Source organism: Octopus sinensis, linkage group LG2 (assembly GCF_006345805.1).
Source record: "Octopus sinensis linkage group LG2, ASM634580v1, whole genome shotgun sequence".
In the NCBI taxonomy this organism is placed as follows: domain Eukaryota; kingdom Metazoa; phylum Mollusca; class Cephalopoda; order Octopoda; family Octopodidae; genus Octopus; species Octopus sinensis.
The window spans coordinates 181,905,622-181,922,531 of NC_042998.1; the positions used below are offsets into that span (position 1 = coordinate 181,905,622).

Genomic DNA, 16,910 nt, shown 5'->3' on the forward strand with positions numbered 1-16,910 from the left:
ATGTGGTTGAGCATTATCTTGATGGAAGAACACCTTTCATCTTGAAAGCAAAGATGGTTGTTTTTCTTCTAGTACTGACTTAGGCCATTCAAGCTGCTCACAGTAGATCTCCTTTGTTATCATTTGATTTGGGTTTAAAGTTCAAAGTGGACTAAACCTTTCATATCCCATCAAACAAATAACAACACCTTATGTGGTTGAAGACCTTCTTTAGCCTGGGGTGCCAGTGTTTCTCCTTTCCCTATCTACTGTCTTTGGCACTTGACATTTTTATAGAGAACCCATTTCTTGTAACCAGTCTCTATTCAGTCCAAAAAAGGTTTATTTGTGAAACGTGACAGCAAAGAAGAGCATATATTCACTCTCTGTGTGCAATTAGACTTGGAAAGTTTGTGACTTTCCGATGACACACAGGTGTTGATGAAAGGGTGAATGACCAAATCCAAGCTTCTCTGCTAGTTCCTCAACAGTTACAATGGGATTTTATTCCACCAGGTTTTTCAGGACATCCTTGTTGAGCACTACAGATCTTCCAGGACAAGGCTAATCTTCTAGGCTGTAGTTTCCAGCTCGAAATTTCTGGAACCATTGTTGACACTGGTTTACACTTATTGTCCAGTCCCCATATACTGCATATATTTCTTGAACTTTCTGTTGTTGCTTTATTGAACTCATAAAGCAAAATATGCCAGATATGCTCCTTAATGATAACTAAATTCTTTGTTATACTTAAAATTATTTGAAAGAAACACAGCAGCTCAACAGAAACATGGTAACAAAAGGGTTAAAAACCGGTCTATTTGATTGTATGGACTATTTAAAATAATTTATCTCTAATTTATTTTTTCTCTTGTAATGGATTGAATCTTGACATTAAAAGAAACAATGTTTATATGTAATAGAGGTGTGTGTGTGTGTGTGTGAACTTTCTGCAATTTATTATGTTAGGGTTGAAACTTTATTACTAAATAAATACAAGGAATATTGGTGTGACACAACTATCCTCCAGACTAACACTATATCAACACTGTAGTGATCCAACTCTAAACATGTTAAAGTTTATGCAAATAAAATATACAAATACTAGCTGATTAGCACATTGTTACCAAGTCATTTTCACAATAAAATGCTTGTATTGCTATTATTTTTTTTCCATGTCAGACCATGTCTTTCCTGATGGGTAGGTCTCTTAATCAGGATATATTTCTGCATTATTTGGGGCAATTCATAATATCTCAATAAACAAAGTATTTTGTTTTTCCACTTGGTGCATAGACGTAAAGATTTTTCTTGATTCACACTTTTGAGCATCCATTGTAAAGGTGACCATGGGTGAAACAGGGCTCTTCAAGGTGTAAACCAGCAACCAAAAATGTTCGCCCTTGTGATTTGTTGATAGTCACGGTAAAACTAAGACTCACTGGAAATTGAAGTCATTTGAAATGAAATGGAACAATGTCTCCTGAGTATGTGTGACAGAGGCTTTTGTGCGCTTTCCATCTAATCAAGTTTAGTGTTACAAAGGATCTTTGAAGGCGGACGCCCTTGAACAGCAGTTTTTAAAAATAATTTCCACGTAACTAAACACTTTTAAACTTCATATACTGGTAGAATGTGTTTATAAAACATCTTTTTCTCTTGGCTTTATTGAGAAAATTCTATAGTTTGTAAGATATTTGTTGTTTTTTTTTCTTCAATTTCTGCAATTTCAACCAATCAATGACGTCTATTGAGCTGAAAACATTCTGTGCCGTATGAATATGTCCCTCATTTAAGAAACATATTGGGTTTATTTACATTTCTGAAGAAAAAAAGATACCCTCCTCCCCCCACCCCTAACCCTAAAACAGATTGAAATGCAATAGATCGATACTAGGGTCATAATTATGGGTGACAATTTCATATGACACCGCTAGAAAAAAACTGCCGTTCAAACTGAAAATATCCGTTACAAATCTAAACACTAAACAATATATAGGTTTGCAATATTAAACCAAGTTAAGGCAGTGAACTGGCAGAACTATTGGTAAACCAGGTAAAATGCTTAACGGCATTTTGTTTGCCTTTATGTTTTAAGTTCAAATTTTACCAAGGTCGACTTTGCCTCTCAGCTTTTTGGAGTTGATGAAATAAATACCAGTCAAGTACTGGGGTCAACATAAACAACATGCCCCACCCCACTGAACTTGCTGGCCTTGTGCCAAAATTTGAAACGAATATTAAACCAAGTTTAGTATTGCAAATCTGTATTTAGTCTTTTACTTATTTCAATCATGTGACTGTGGCCATTCTGGAGCACCGCCTTTAGTCGAGCAAATCGACCCCAGGACTTATTCTTTGTAAGCCTAGTACTTATTCTATCGGTCTTTTCTGCCAAACCACTAAGTTACGGGGACATAAACACACCAGCATCAGTTGTCAAGCGATGTTGGGGGGACAAACACAGACACTCAAACATACACACACACACACACACACATATATATATATATATATATATATACATATATACATACATACATATATACGACGAGCTTCTTTCAGTTACCGTCTACCAAATTCACTCACAAGGCTTTGGTCGGCCCAAGACACTTGCCCAAGGTGCCACACAGTGGGACTGAAGCTGGAACCATGTGGTTGGTAAGCAAGCTACTTACCACACAGCCACTCCTATACCTATATGTTGTTATTTATTAAGCCATTAGATTAAGGATTTGCAGAATAAAGTGCTCTGCGATTTGCAACAAATATGAAGTTAGAGTAAAGTGCAGGTAGTTCAGTATTTTATCCATTCAGCTATTTTGCTTTTAACACTTAATGTATCAGCAAACTAAATATTTGCATGGGATCCCAACACCTGATAAATTTTTTTATTGTTTTCCTTCTCTTCTTTTTCTGTCACTTGTAGACATGCTTGGTTTTTGTTAGAAAAGTAAACAGAAGTTAGCAGGAGTGCAGATTAATATGCTTAAAGGTATTAATACTTTCTGCTAAAACATTTCTGATTGGCTTTGTAAAATATATTGGTTTAAATGATCAATGCTGATGAAAGAATTAGTAAATTAATACTCACACCTGGGCAGAAGTTTTGATATTGCTAAATAATTCATTTTATTTTATTTTTCTTATACAGAGTTTTGCATTCAAATTTTGTGGCAGAATTTTGATAAACTGGATATTTGAATACATGAATTGGTGGCATAATTGTTTTACAACTGTATACCTTAACCAACATTAACTTAAGGCACTGACACCTATTTTAAGCAAAAGCAGGCTGAGACATGCAGTAGAGTAATGAACCTTCTTAATATTAGTTTTAAATTTTTGCACAAGTCCAGCGACTTTGAGGAAGGGGCTAAGTTGATTACATTGATCCCAGTGTTCAGATGGTACTTATTTTATTGACCTCAAAAGGATGAAGGGCAAAGTCAACTTCTGCAGAATTTGAACTCAGAACATGAAGACAAACAAAATGTTATTAAGCATTTTGCCTGGCGTGCTAATGATTCTGCCAGTTTGTTATCCTGAGCCTTCTTAATATCAATTACTGATTTAAGGCAGCAAGCTAGCAGAATTGTTAGTATGCCAGTCAAAATGCTTAGTGGCATTTCATTTGTTTTCATATTCTGAGTTCAAATTCAACCTTCAGGATCAATATAAATAAGTACCAGTTGAACACTAGGGTCAATGGAATCAACTTACATTCTTCCTTAAAATTGATGGCCTTGTGCCAAAATTTGAAACTAATATAATTTCTGATTTAGGTACAAAGCCAACAGTTTCAAGGGATGCACTCTGTCAATACCATTGACCAGTACTTCATTTTAGCGAATCCAAAAGGATGAAAGGCAAAATTGACTGTAATAGCATTTGAATTCAGAATGTAAAGTGCCAGAACAAATACCCAATGCATTTTTACCAACACTCTAGAAATTCTGCCAGTTCACAGCCTAGAGCCTTAATATAATGACTACAGCGAAATATTCATAATTTTACAGGTAGTAAGCAGTTTGTTTTTTAACATAACTTTGAGGAGGAAGGGTAACTCTCATAGCTCTAAACAGGGTTTCATTGATATGAGGGAGGAAGTTATCCTCATAATGTAGGCTTGATTCAAATGTTTGCAACAGGGTGGCTTCTACTAAAGGTATGCAAAGGTCAAATGGTGGTATTAAACTAGGTAACAGATTAAGTCTATCTGTCAATCAAATTTTGCTCGCAAACTTGTAGTTGATTCAAAGCTTTAGTAGAAAATACTTGCCCAATATGCTATACAGAGTGATTGAACCTGAAACCACATAGCAATAAAGCAAACTACTGAGCCATGCCTATATCCATCTTAGTCTGACAACCTTTTGTCAATAAAGTTAGAGAGTATAATCAAGCAAAATGAAATAATTCTTTTTTTTTTATTAAATAATGTGAGTCATAGAATGTCATGAGTAAACAACTTGACAGAATACACAGGTAAATGAATAAATAAATGAATAACTTGAGAACTGCTAAATGTTGATTTATTTTGACTAGTTACAAATACCAATTTTTGTAGGGGAAGGTATAGTTGACTTAGTAAATTGTATATTTATATGTTATTGTTTTGTTGACTCAGTGGTGAGGGGAATGAAAGACAAAGTCAAATTTAGTAGAATTTAAATTCAATAGAAAAAGAAATGCATGCAATCCATTGAATATATAATGTAGATTTATGTGGGACAAAAAAAAAAGCTTAAGATGATCATTTCATAGTAAAGTTAATGTTATTATACTTGATATAAGTAAGCCACCCCATAAAAAACTGATTCAATTAAAATTACAAACTTAGTCATGAAACTAGTTATTTCATAATTTTTAATTCTGAAGGGGGGAAAAAGCAGAAATGGCAAGAGGGCATTCTTTCAAATATAGGTACAATATTGACAATTTTAAGAGGAGATTAGTTGATTACAATGACCTCAGTACTTGAATGAGATTTATCAATAGTGAAAATATAAAAGTAACTAAGTATTTTGTCTGATGTGCTAATGATTCTGCCAGCTTAACTCCTTTAAAATTCAAATTAAAATACATCAAAGAGTGAATTTGAGTTTAAGCAGTACAGTAACAATTCTGCACATGTTTTGGTTTTATTAAGGCTCATCAGTGAAGAATAACTAACTTAACCATAACTGCTAGATCTTAGAATGACTAAAAAAGATTTTTTGTGCGTGTGTGTGTGAATTAGCTGATGAATGCAGGATAAATGATCAAAAGTAGCTCAAAAAGGATCTGAGAAACTGTACAAATTAAACATGATCTTGCATTACAAGCCCATCCATCTCACACCAGTATGCAAGAGGTGGGAACATTAAAATGACAGTGATGATAGTAATAATCTTATTATAAGTACACAGATACTCACAACTTGTTTTCAATTATTTCAGAAAAAATATGAGTCTCATAACTTATTTCAATTCCATTATGAAAAAAGAAAAAAAATATTTTTTTGCTTTAATTGTAGATTGAGAAATTGATTTCATAACATTTCTAAAATATTACAGAGATGTACTTGCCATAGCAAGTGATTTGATCTGAGATCGTGTGCTGAAACAAACAATTGCAGTGTGGAAGGTGTTTATAAGCCATTTAAAAACACACAGAAAACCATTAGATTCACTTCAACATTTTTTACCTTTTACTTGATTCAGTCATAGGACTGTGGCCATGCTGGGGCATCATCCTGAAGGTTTTAGGCAAACAAATTGACCCCAATTTCTTATTTCTAAAGTCAGTAACTAATTCTTTCGGTCTCTCTTTTGCCAAATTGCTAAGTTACAAGAATGTAAACAAACCAACACCAGTTGTCAAGCGATGGGAGAGGAACAAACATAAACACTGACACACACACAAATTATATATATACATACATACATATATATATATATATATACGGAGTGGTTGGCGTTAGGAAGGGCATCCAGCCGTAGAAACACTGCCAGATCTGACTGGGCCTGATGAAGCCTTCCAGCTTCACAGACCCCAGTTGAACCGTCCAACCCATGCTAGCATGGAGAACGGACGCTAAATGATGATGATGATATATATATATATGTATATATATATATATATATATATATATATATATATATTATATATATATATATATATATATATATGTATATATATATATATATATATATTATATATATATATATATATATATATATATATATATATAATATATATATATATAAGGCGAGCTGGCAGAAACATTAGCACACCGGGCGAAATGCTTAGCGATATTGTGTCTGTCGTTGCGTTCTGAGTTCAAATTCCGCCGAGGTCAACTTTGCCTTTCATCCTTTCGGGGTCGATAAATTAAGTACTAGTTACGCACTGGGGGCGATGTAATCGACTTAATCCGTTTGTCTGTCCTTGTTTGTCCCCTCTATGTTTAGCCCCTTGTGGGCAATAAAGAAACAGATATATATATATATATATACATACATATGTATATATATATATATAATTACAGGATAAAGTCGGTGCAAAAATACAAAACATGGAGACGGGGTAAAAGAAACAGTGTATTAAGTTCACCACGGGCTTCCACACAGTTTCCACCCATCAAATTCACTAACAAAGCATTGGTCATCCTGGGGCTACATTAGAAGACATTGCCTAAGGTACTGCAATGAAACTGAACTCGAACCCATGCGGTTGCAAAGCGAGCTTCTTTACCACACAGCCATGGGCACTTCTTACATATGCATGATTCGCACTTACTTTAATACCCTCATCAATACATAGCATATTGAATGACTCTGAATTCCATCCAAACCAAATCATTTTGTGTTTTAAATTTATTTGGTTATTGTTATTTAGCCCTGAATCAAGCATACTTATAATCAAAGATATAGGTATGCTGGATCTTTTCGGTTTGAACGGCAGTTTTAACATAATTTCTAGGTAACTAAAAAATTTTAAACTTCTTATACTGGTAGAATGTGTTTATAAAACATCATTTTCTCTTGGCTTTATTGAGAAAATTCTATAGTTTGTAAGATATTTGGGGTTTTTTTCTTCAATTTCTGCAATTTCAACCAATCAGTGACGTCTATTGAGTTAAAAAGCATTCTGTACCGTATGAATATGTCCCTCGTTTAAGAAACAGATTGGGTTTATTTACATTTGTGAAGAAAAAAAGATGCCCTTCCCCCACCCCTAACCCTAACCCTAAAACAGATTGAAATGCAATAGATCGATTCTAGGGTTATAACTATGGGTGACAATTTCATATGACACCGATAGAAAAAACTGCCGTTCAAACCGAAAAGATCCGATATGCTTATAAATCTAAGCCGATATTGTCCAATGTGTTTTCTTTTTAGGATGTGATTTGAGGGAGATTTGGCTGCTATTTCTAACAGATCGAAAGTATAACAGCTCTTTCGTTGGCTTATACCGGTAAGGTATTTCAAGATGGATGACAACAGAAATAAAATCTGAATAAAGAATACAAAAGAAGTTAATAACCCAATAAATACCGAATACTTTTACAATAATTCTTTTTAAAAATATAGAAATATTTGAAACACCTTAAAAATTGACAAATTCGTATTGGTGTGGGACGTTAGCCGACTAATAACTACACATTCATAGCGTGTTGAAATGGCAGTATTAAAGATATTGATATTTTTTTCAATTATCTGTCCTACCTGTTAACACGGTTTTGGAGAAAGATATTTTCATTTTCCTTATATATATATAAATTTAGGACTGACCACTAAAAGTGGTCCTCTAAATTTTGTATGTAAAAAATTTTTAATCTTCGGATTTTTTAAAATATGCTAGGCCACTGGTTTTAATTGATTAATATGAATTTCTACCCATATTTAATTATATATATACTATTTGAGAAATTATCTACGTTCTTATTTCATTTATGGCAATTTTTTTTTTTAAATCTATCCCATACCTTAGATACTCGAAATATATAAGTAGGCATAATGATTTTGTTTCATGATTAAATATTGAAACTAATTATATAATTGCATAAACAATTACATGATACGCAAATTACGCTTCAAATATTTCTTGCAATTAGACATACCGCCTTTTAGCTTAGAAGACATGTACTTTCATGTGTAATATTTTTCTAATTATAATTTGTTACTATCTGATATTCTAAATATTTGGTCAAGGTCACTGAGATGTTAAGATGAATTGCAGTATGGCATATGACCGAAGGGGAAAAGTAATCGATATAAAAAGAAAGTTTTTAGAAAATATGTAGTAATTTTTACGTAGGCGTGAAGTCTTAGACTTAGAGAAAGCAAGGTGATAAGGAAATCGTGAAGTTTATGCCCTTGGAACATATCAACACTGATAAATTTGGTTTAGTTAAGGAAGTTAGTCGAGAAAGTCTACTTATAGATTTCGTAGTTGTCAAATTTATAACAGCAGCGCAATTGCGACATTCCAGATTCCTTGAACAGGTGCCAATAAGTAGAGTTTCTAAGTATGAATTTCTAAATTACTGACACTTTCATTTCTTATCGTGATACATACATACATACATACATACATACATATTATACACATACATATATTATATTACATATTATATATTATACACACACACACACACACACACATATATATATATATATATATATATATATATATATATATATATATATATATATATATATAATATATATATTGTGCTGCGGCACTGAAAAGGGCTAAGTACCCGTTTCCCAGCTGGGAAACGGGTACTTAACCCTTTTCAGGGCCGCAGCACACATCACAGCAGTGCTAGGAACCAGAGAAACCAATGCCACCCAAGGCGTAACTAAAACGGACAGTAGGTGGACATCTGGGAGTCATGACTCGGATGTGATCCGCCCCCTAGTGTGTCAGGGGTTAAGGGCTGAAACACTTGTCTAAAAGGGGTTTCTCCTCTGAGAACCACCTGCTGTTACGATCTCCCCGAGTTTCTTTCCACTATATATATATATATATATATACACACATATATTGTATGTATGTATATATATATATATATATATTGTATGTATATATATATACACACATATATTGTATGTATGTATGTATGTATATATATATATATTGTATGTATATATATATATATATACACACACATATATTGTATGTATATATATATATATATATTGTATGTATATATATATATATACACACATATATTGTATGTATATATATATATATATACACACATATATTGTATGTATGTATATATGTATATATATATATATATATATATATATATATATATATATATACATACATATATGAAGAATTTCAGACATCTTAAATTCACCCTTAATTTATATGGACTCGCCTAACTGAAAAATCAGTCACGTGTCTTTTAACAAAATATACTTACAAACGTTATTTCTAATAGGCATACGCATTCGTGTTTTAATTACTTGATAAAATATGTAATCTAATTATATAACGACATAAACAATTTCATTAACTTAAAAAAAGCAATCTTATTTGTTATTAAATATATATTTATTAATTTGATTGTCTCCATGTTTTAAAGAAGCCGTTGATAATATTTTTGTTATTAATAATTACTAATTGATTCTCTAATTATTTTGAAGTTACATTAGTACCTTTAATAAATTATACATTTACTATATGATTGTGATCAAATTTTTCATCACGTTAAATATTACCATATTTACTGAATAGTATGTCTTCAGTGATTTAACCAAAATTTCACCTGTTACTGATGGATGTTTATCATTTACTTAAAACCACTTAATAAAATCACCTATTACATAACGGGTTTTACTTCCGATCGTGTCTACGTATTTTTCGTCGAAAGTAATGAATATTATATTCTCGAGCAACTACAGAAAATCCATTATTTTAATTTTAATCCCAGACCTTGTCTTTATTATCGTAAATGTTTAGAGTTGATTTAGAAATAAACACCTATTTGGTACTAGTACCCACCTATTTAAACGTATACAATACCAATATCATATTTTTGTAATATATATGCGAAAAAAATTTCGTAAATAATCTATTCCATAAAATGTAATTGCGAGACAAACGTAAAAACCTGACCGTTTTGGGCCTTAAGTTTTTTTTACATCAATTTTAAACCGGCGCAATGAGCGGAATACACTTTTGAAATACTGACAAATGTTTGGCATAACATTTATCGAAATACGGTTTCGTACATTATATAAAATCGTTTAAAATTTTCGGTGTTCACTAATTTTGTTATGAAAAGCTTTATTTCTTAATCATTTGAATGTGAGTCTGCTTTTTTAAAAGTCGTTTTGGAAAACTGCATCATGTAGTGTAATTACTTTATTTTCCTGACAAAAGAAATGAAACTCAGTTACTGATTCAGCTAAGATCCATAGTGGTTATCTGAAAGTTAAAAAAAAACAACAAAAAAACTTACAGCACTTAGGGTTTGCAAGGTCACCTAGATACGAATCACATGTTACTGTACGAAAACCGGTGTTTTCGACTTAACGAGTCGTTATTACTAATACAAATTATTTCTTTTGACTAAGCGTACATATTACATTAAAAGAATTCCTCTCATTTACGGAGGTGCGAAAGCAGAATGCTGTGGCATTCATGCTTTTCACAATTTCACCGAGATCTACTGCTTCCTCTATGGTGCTGTTCATCGTTCTTATTATTATAACACTATGTACCTCTGTTAGAAACTGATTTTAATGCTTAAGAAATTGTGCAATAACGACAAATTACATAATTACATGAAGTAATCGTTAAAGCGATATTTGGTTACAACCCTTTTGTTCCACCATGGTGAACTTTTTCCTTTTTGGGGTCGATAAAATAAATTACCAGTCAGGTACTTAGGATCAGTTTAATATTCCTATTAAGCAACCTAGATGTGAATGGAATTATAATAAAAGGTGCAAATATAGTTAGTAGTTAAGAAATTTGCTTCATGGAAATATAGTTTGGGGTTCAGACTTAATACATAAAAACTGAAAGATGCCGATCGCATACATCATACATACATTTATGTATGTGTGTATATATATATATGATTATTTGTGCATGTGCGTGTACGAGCGTGTCTGTGGAACTTTACATTTGTGTTTTTCCGAAAATTGTCAGCTGACTGTGCTCCTTCGAAGACGTAAGAAGGAAATGATCTCTTACGTCAAAAACAAGTAAAGGTTAGTGACAGGAGTGGTTTAAAGTTTCACTATCACCAGTAGTTTATTCTTATTTGGAAATCGGATCTTTTTCTTTTGAACTGCACTTTGTAACATAATTTCTAGTTAACTAAACACTTTTAAACTTCGTATACTGGTAGAATGTAATTATAAAACATCATTTTTTTCTTGGCTTTATTGAGAAAATTCTATGTCGTAACATATTTCGTCTTTAATTTCGAGCATTTCGGCAATTTTAACCAATCGCTGGAGTCCATTTAGGTAAACAACATTCCGTGCTGTATGAATATGTCAGATTGGGTTTATTTACATTTGTCAAGAAAAAAGATACCCTTCCCCCACCACTAACCCTAATCCTAACTATCACCCTAAATCTAAAATAGATTGAAATGCAATAGATTGATACTAGGGCCATAATTATGGGTGACGATTTCATAAGACACTGCTACGGAAAATGGGATTTGTACATAGAAGAAATAGATGATGATGATGATGATGATATCATTTCATGTCAGCTTTCTATGCCAGCATGAGTTAGATGGGTTGTCATACTCCTAGTCACTTTCCATTGGGAGTTACTGCTTCCAAAGTCTAGACACCCATTCATGTCATATGGGTTGGTTTCTATAATTGGGTGTCCTTAATACCAACCACTTTATAGTATAATGGGTGCATTTATTCATGGTATAAATACTAGAGATGTTGAATAGTCCTCAAAGAGAGAAAACTAGAAGGATCTCATAACTCTATTCTTTCTCTCCTCAAACAGCAAACCATGTAACAGTATGAACTGTGGAAGGATCAATGATAACAGAAATTAACAACTGAAAAGGGAAAAGCAATGACATTAGGAAGACACACACATATGTATACATATTTTCTATGTTTCCTAAAATTTCACAGAATTTAGGATTTATGGAGGGTCAAATTTGGGAACAAAAAAAATGACAGTGGAAACATACAAGGAAACCGAATGAAAACAAACATGGAGGGTCATTAGACCAGAACGAGAGGAAAAGAGTGAATGCTAAAGAGAAAGAATAGAAGAGAAAGAGATAAACACACCTGTGCAGGAAAAGAAAGATGGACGATGGTCACATGTGAGCAATGAGAGAAAGAGAGAGACAGCTGATGAAGAGTCCTTTCTCTGCGTTTACTTGTCCTGTTTTCCATTTTTTTCTCGTTGTTTACATATTTCATGTTATTTGCACTGTTGGTGATGTCCTGTACCCATATATGCATGTATACACACACACACACACAGACATATATATAATATATATAAATCAGAGAAAAACCACTATTATGTAATTCAAACAATGATAGACATAAACCATATCATATAGAAAAAATAAAATATATTATATAACTAGATCACAAAAAGTACAAAAAAATGAATACAATTATTATAGTAGGCTTTCCATTTAATCCTAGTAATTTATAAATATATATATATATATATATTATATTGTGAAATTTGATTTAATACTAAATTGAACTTTTTCCCTGTAAGTTTGTAGTTATATTCCCTAATATATATATATAATTGTTAAAGAATACAGCAAATATTAAGGCAAGACAAATATCTCAAGTCATATACAATATTATTATTGGAAAAAATTCAAAGTCTTACAGCTGTTTCTGGGATATTCCTGAGTATGGGATATTCCATCATCAGAACATGGGGGGAAAACATGGAAAAAAATTGGGAAACAACAAGGAAAATGAGAATGGTATATATTGAGATGACAACATAGAAGAAGGGAGTAAAAGAATAAGAAGATGGAAAGAAAGAAGAAAAAAAAGAAGCATAAAAGTTTATAATTCAACTTTCTTAAGTTATAGAAACAAGAGCATGAGTCCTTAGGTGCAATCCTGTGTAGATCCATAAGCATAAGTTCTTAGGCGCAATCCTGCATAGATCTATGTGGGTTAAAATTCTGATATAGTAGACATCCCAAGGAAAAAGGCATGAACATATCAACGTTCAATAACAGAATGGTAGCAGAGGTGGCTATAAAGTGGTAAAAGTAAAGAAAAGAAAAGAAATAGAAAGAGAAGTAGATAGACTGAGGGGAGGAGATTTTAAGGATTGGCTATCCACTGCATCAAAAATTTGCAATGGCTCCATAACTACCAGCTTGGCTATATATATATTATATTATTCATTATTTAATTGAACACAATTCATCCATTTCCAAGTACATATGTATGTATGTATTTAAGTATGCATGTATGTATCCAACATTTTTGTGGCAACCTCTTCTGCACTATGTTTGAAACAGCTGTTAGGTATTATATACATACCTTTTTTGTTTCTTCTCTTTCAGTTACAAGGTTTTACCTGTGAGTCTACCTGTTTATATCACGACTATTATGAACCTAATATGGAACTTTCACTGATCTTCTGTAATTGATACGCCTTTATGGATTTGTTTTTTTCTCTAAGTGTTGTATTAATATGTCATAATCTGACCCAATACCTGTGATTTACCTGTATATCCTTTTGTTCTGTTATACATACATTTATGTGTGTGTGTGTGGGTGTGTAGGGGGAATGGAGAGTCTTGAAGATGACCCAATGTCTGGATGACCTGCAACTGCCTCTACTAAGGAAAACATTGACTATGTTTAACATATAGTGATGGATGACAGGTGACAGACTTTAAGTCAGTTAATGCTATTTAGTATATCCCATGTGAGAGTTGAGAATATTCTACAACATGAACTTAACATGACACAGGTTTCTGCTTGGTGGGTGCCATGGCTTCTGACCCTTGATCATAAGCACTCCAGGCTGATCACATCATGGAAGAATCTGACATTGTTTGAGGCAAATTCAGCTTGTTTCTTTGAATGTTTCTTAACCCAGGATGAATGTTGGGTTTATCACTTTGAGCTACAAAAAGAAAATCCATGCAGTAGAAACATACCTCCTCACCTGCTCTAAAGAAGGTCATGGTCATTTCACCTGCAGCGAAGGTGCTGGCTTCAGGTTTTTATGATACAAAAGGCACAGTGTTTATTGAATATCTCCAAAAGGGCCACACAATCAATGCTGAGTACTGTACCAACTTGCTGAGGCAGTTACAAAAGCTATCAAGACCAAATGCCCAGGAAAACTGATGAAAGGAGTCTTGTTTCATCAGAACAATGCTCCAGCACATAAGCCCCTGGATTGAATGGTTGCTGTGTGTGACTGAGGTTTCCCAATTTTCCTGATTTGGCCCAACTTGACTATGATTTGTTCACCAACATGAAAAACACTTGGCTGGGAACCAGCATCACTGAGATAATGATGTCATATCTGCTGTTGATGACTTTTTTGACCAACAGGATGAAATCTTCTTCACCAATGGGATTCAAGCACTGCAACACCAATGAAAGAAGTGCATGGACCACAAAGGGGACAATACTGAAAAATAAGCCTCATTTGGTCACATTCCATGAGAGTATTGCAGTCAGCCTATGAACTTTGCAGCTAACCTTTGTATGTGTATGTATATATATGTGTATGTATATTTATGTGTATGTATATATATATATAATATATATATATATCAGCATTGCCTTACTGGCACCTGTGCCAGTGGCAAGTGTAAAAAGATTCGTGCGAGGTCGTTGCTAGTACCGCCTGGCTGGCAACGTAAAAGCACCCACTACACTCTTGGAGTGGTTGGCGTTAGGAAGGGCATCCAGCTGTAGAAACTCTGCCAGATCAAGATTGGAGCCTGGTGCAGCCATTGGTTCGCCAGCCCTCAGTCAAATCGTCCAACCCATGCTAGCATGGAAAGCAGACATTAAACGATGATGATGATGATTATATATATATATATATATGGCAAATGAAAGACAGAAGGTGGAATATACAAGAATTTATTATTAATCACGGCAATTGTTTTGACACATATAGATAATAATAATAAGCAGAAAATAGGTATGCCAATCAAAGACCTGTAATACATACACACATTTCAGTAAAATGCTGAAATAATTACATAGTCAATAAACACCTATTTATTGCAGGACACTAATGAAATGAAAATAAAATAACCTAATGTTTCTATAACTCTTATGCAATTATTTTGGCATTTTGCTGAAACTCATGTCCTATAAAGCATTGAATCCCATGCTTATTTTCTACTTGTTATTATTATCACTTCTATTTGGTTCATATTCCAAACACTAGCCTATCCTTAGGTTGATTCTCCACATTATACTACACTGGATACTGGAGTGAAATGTGGAACCCACAACTGAGGTTGATCTTTGACTACATGTTGCACTTTACTGTGCCTTTTTATATGTGTGTGTGTGTACACTTGGGAAAGTTTATACAGGCACATACACACATATTATTATCACCATTGTGATCATTATTTAATGACTATCTTCCACACTGGAATGGGGTTGATGGTTTGGTATAATTCAATAAGTCAGCATTGAACTCCAATGTCTACTCTAGCATGGTTTCTACATTTGGATGTCTGTCTTAAGCCAACCACTTTCACATTATGAAAATACATATATATATCATCATCATCATCGTTTAACGTCCGTTTTCCATGCTAGAATGGGTTGGACGGTTCAACTAGGGTCTGGGAAGCCAGAAGGCTGCGCCAGGCCCAGTCTGATCTGGCAGTGTTTCTACAGATGGATGCCCTTCCTAACGCCAACCACTCCATGAGTGTAGTGGGTGCTTTTTACGTGCCACCTGCACAGGTGCCAGATGAGGCTGGCAAAGGGCCATGATCGGATGGTGCTTTTTACGTGCCACCGACATGGGGGCCAGACGAGGCTAGCAATGGCCACAATCAGATGGTGCTTTTTACGTGCCACCGGCACAGAGGCCAGTTGGGGCGGCGCTGGCAACGGCCACATTCGGATGGTTCTCTTACATGCCACCGGCACTGGTATCACAGCTACAATTTCCATTGATGTTGATCGATTTCGATTTTTTGATTTTCACTTGCCTCAACAGGTCTTCACAAGTAGGGTTTGTGTCACAAGAAGGAAAGGTATGCATAAGTGGACTGGCTACATCCCAGGTAGAGGCCACAGGTTATGGTCTCACTTGTCTTGCCGGGTCTTCCCACGCACAGCATACTTCCAAAGGTCTTGGTCTCTGGTCATTTCCTCGGTGAGACCTAAAGTTCGAAGGTCGTGCTTCACCACCTCGTCCCAGGTTTTCCTGGGTCTACTTCTTCCACAGGTTCCCTCAACCGCTAGGATGTGGCACTTTTTCACACAACTATCTTCATCCATTCTCGTTACATGACCATACCAGTGCAAACGTCTCTCTTGCACACCACAACTGATGCTTCTTAGGTCCAACTTTTCTCTCAAGGTACTTACACTCTGTCGAGTATGTACACTGACATTACACATCCATCGGAGCATACTGGCTTCATTTCTTGTGAGCTTACGCATATCCTCAGCAGTCACGGCCCATGTTTCACTGCCATGTAGCATGGCTGTTCGTACACATGCATCATACAGTCTGCCTTTTATTCTGAGCGAGTGGCCTTTTGTCACCAGCAGAGGTAAGAGCTCTCTGAACTTTGCCCAGGCTATTCTTATCTAGTAGTTACACTTTCAGCACACCCGCCCCCACTACTGACTTGGTCACCTAGGTAACGGAAGCTATCAACAATTTCTAGTTTTTCTCCCTGGAATGTGGCGGAAGTTGGTCTCTGCACATTTTCA

General features: G+C 34.3%; 1 long non-coding RNA gene across 1 annotated transcript; it reads left to right on the plus strand.

The window, feature by feature from the left end:
* Nucleotides 1–402: 402 nt before the first annotated feature.
* LOC118762141 lies at nucleotides 403–10,896 on the plus strand. The gene is made up of 3 exons (XR_004997919.1): nucleotides 403–600; nucleotides 8,287–8,288; nucleotides 10,885–10,896. It is a non-coding gene; the product is annotated as an uncharacterized LOC118762141 (long non-coding RNA).
* The last annotated feature ends 6,014 nt before the right edge of the window (nucleotides 10,897–16,910 follow it).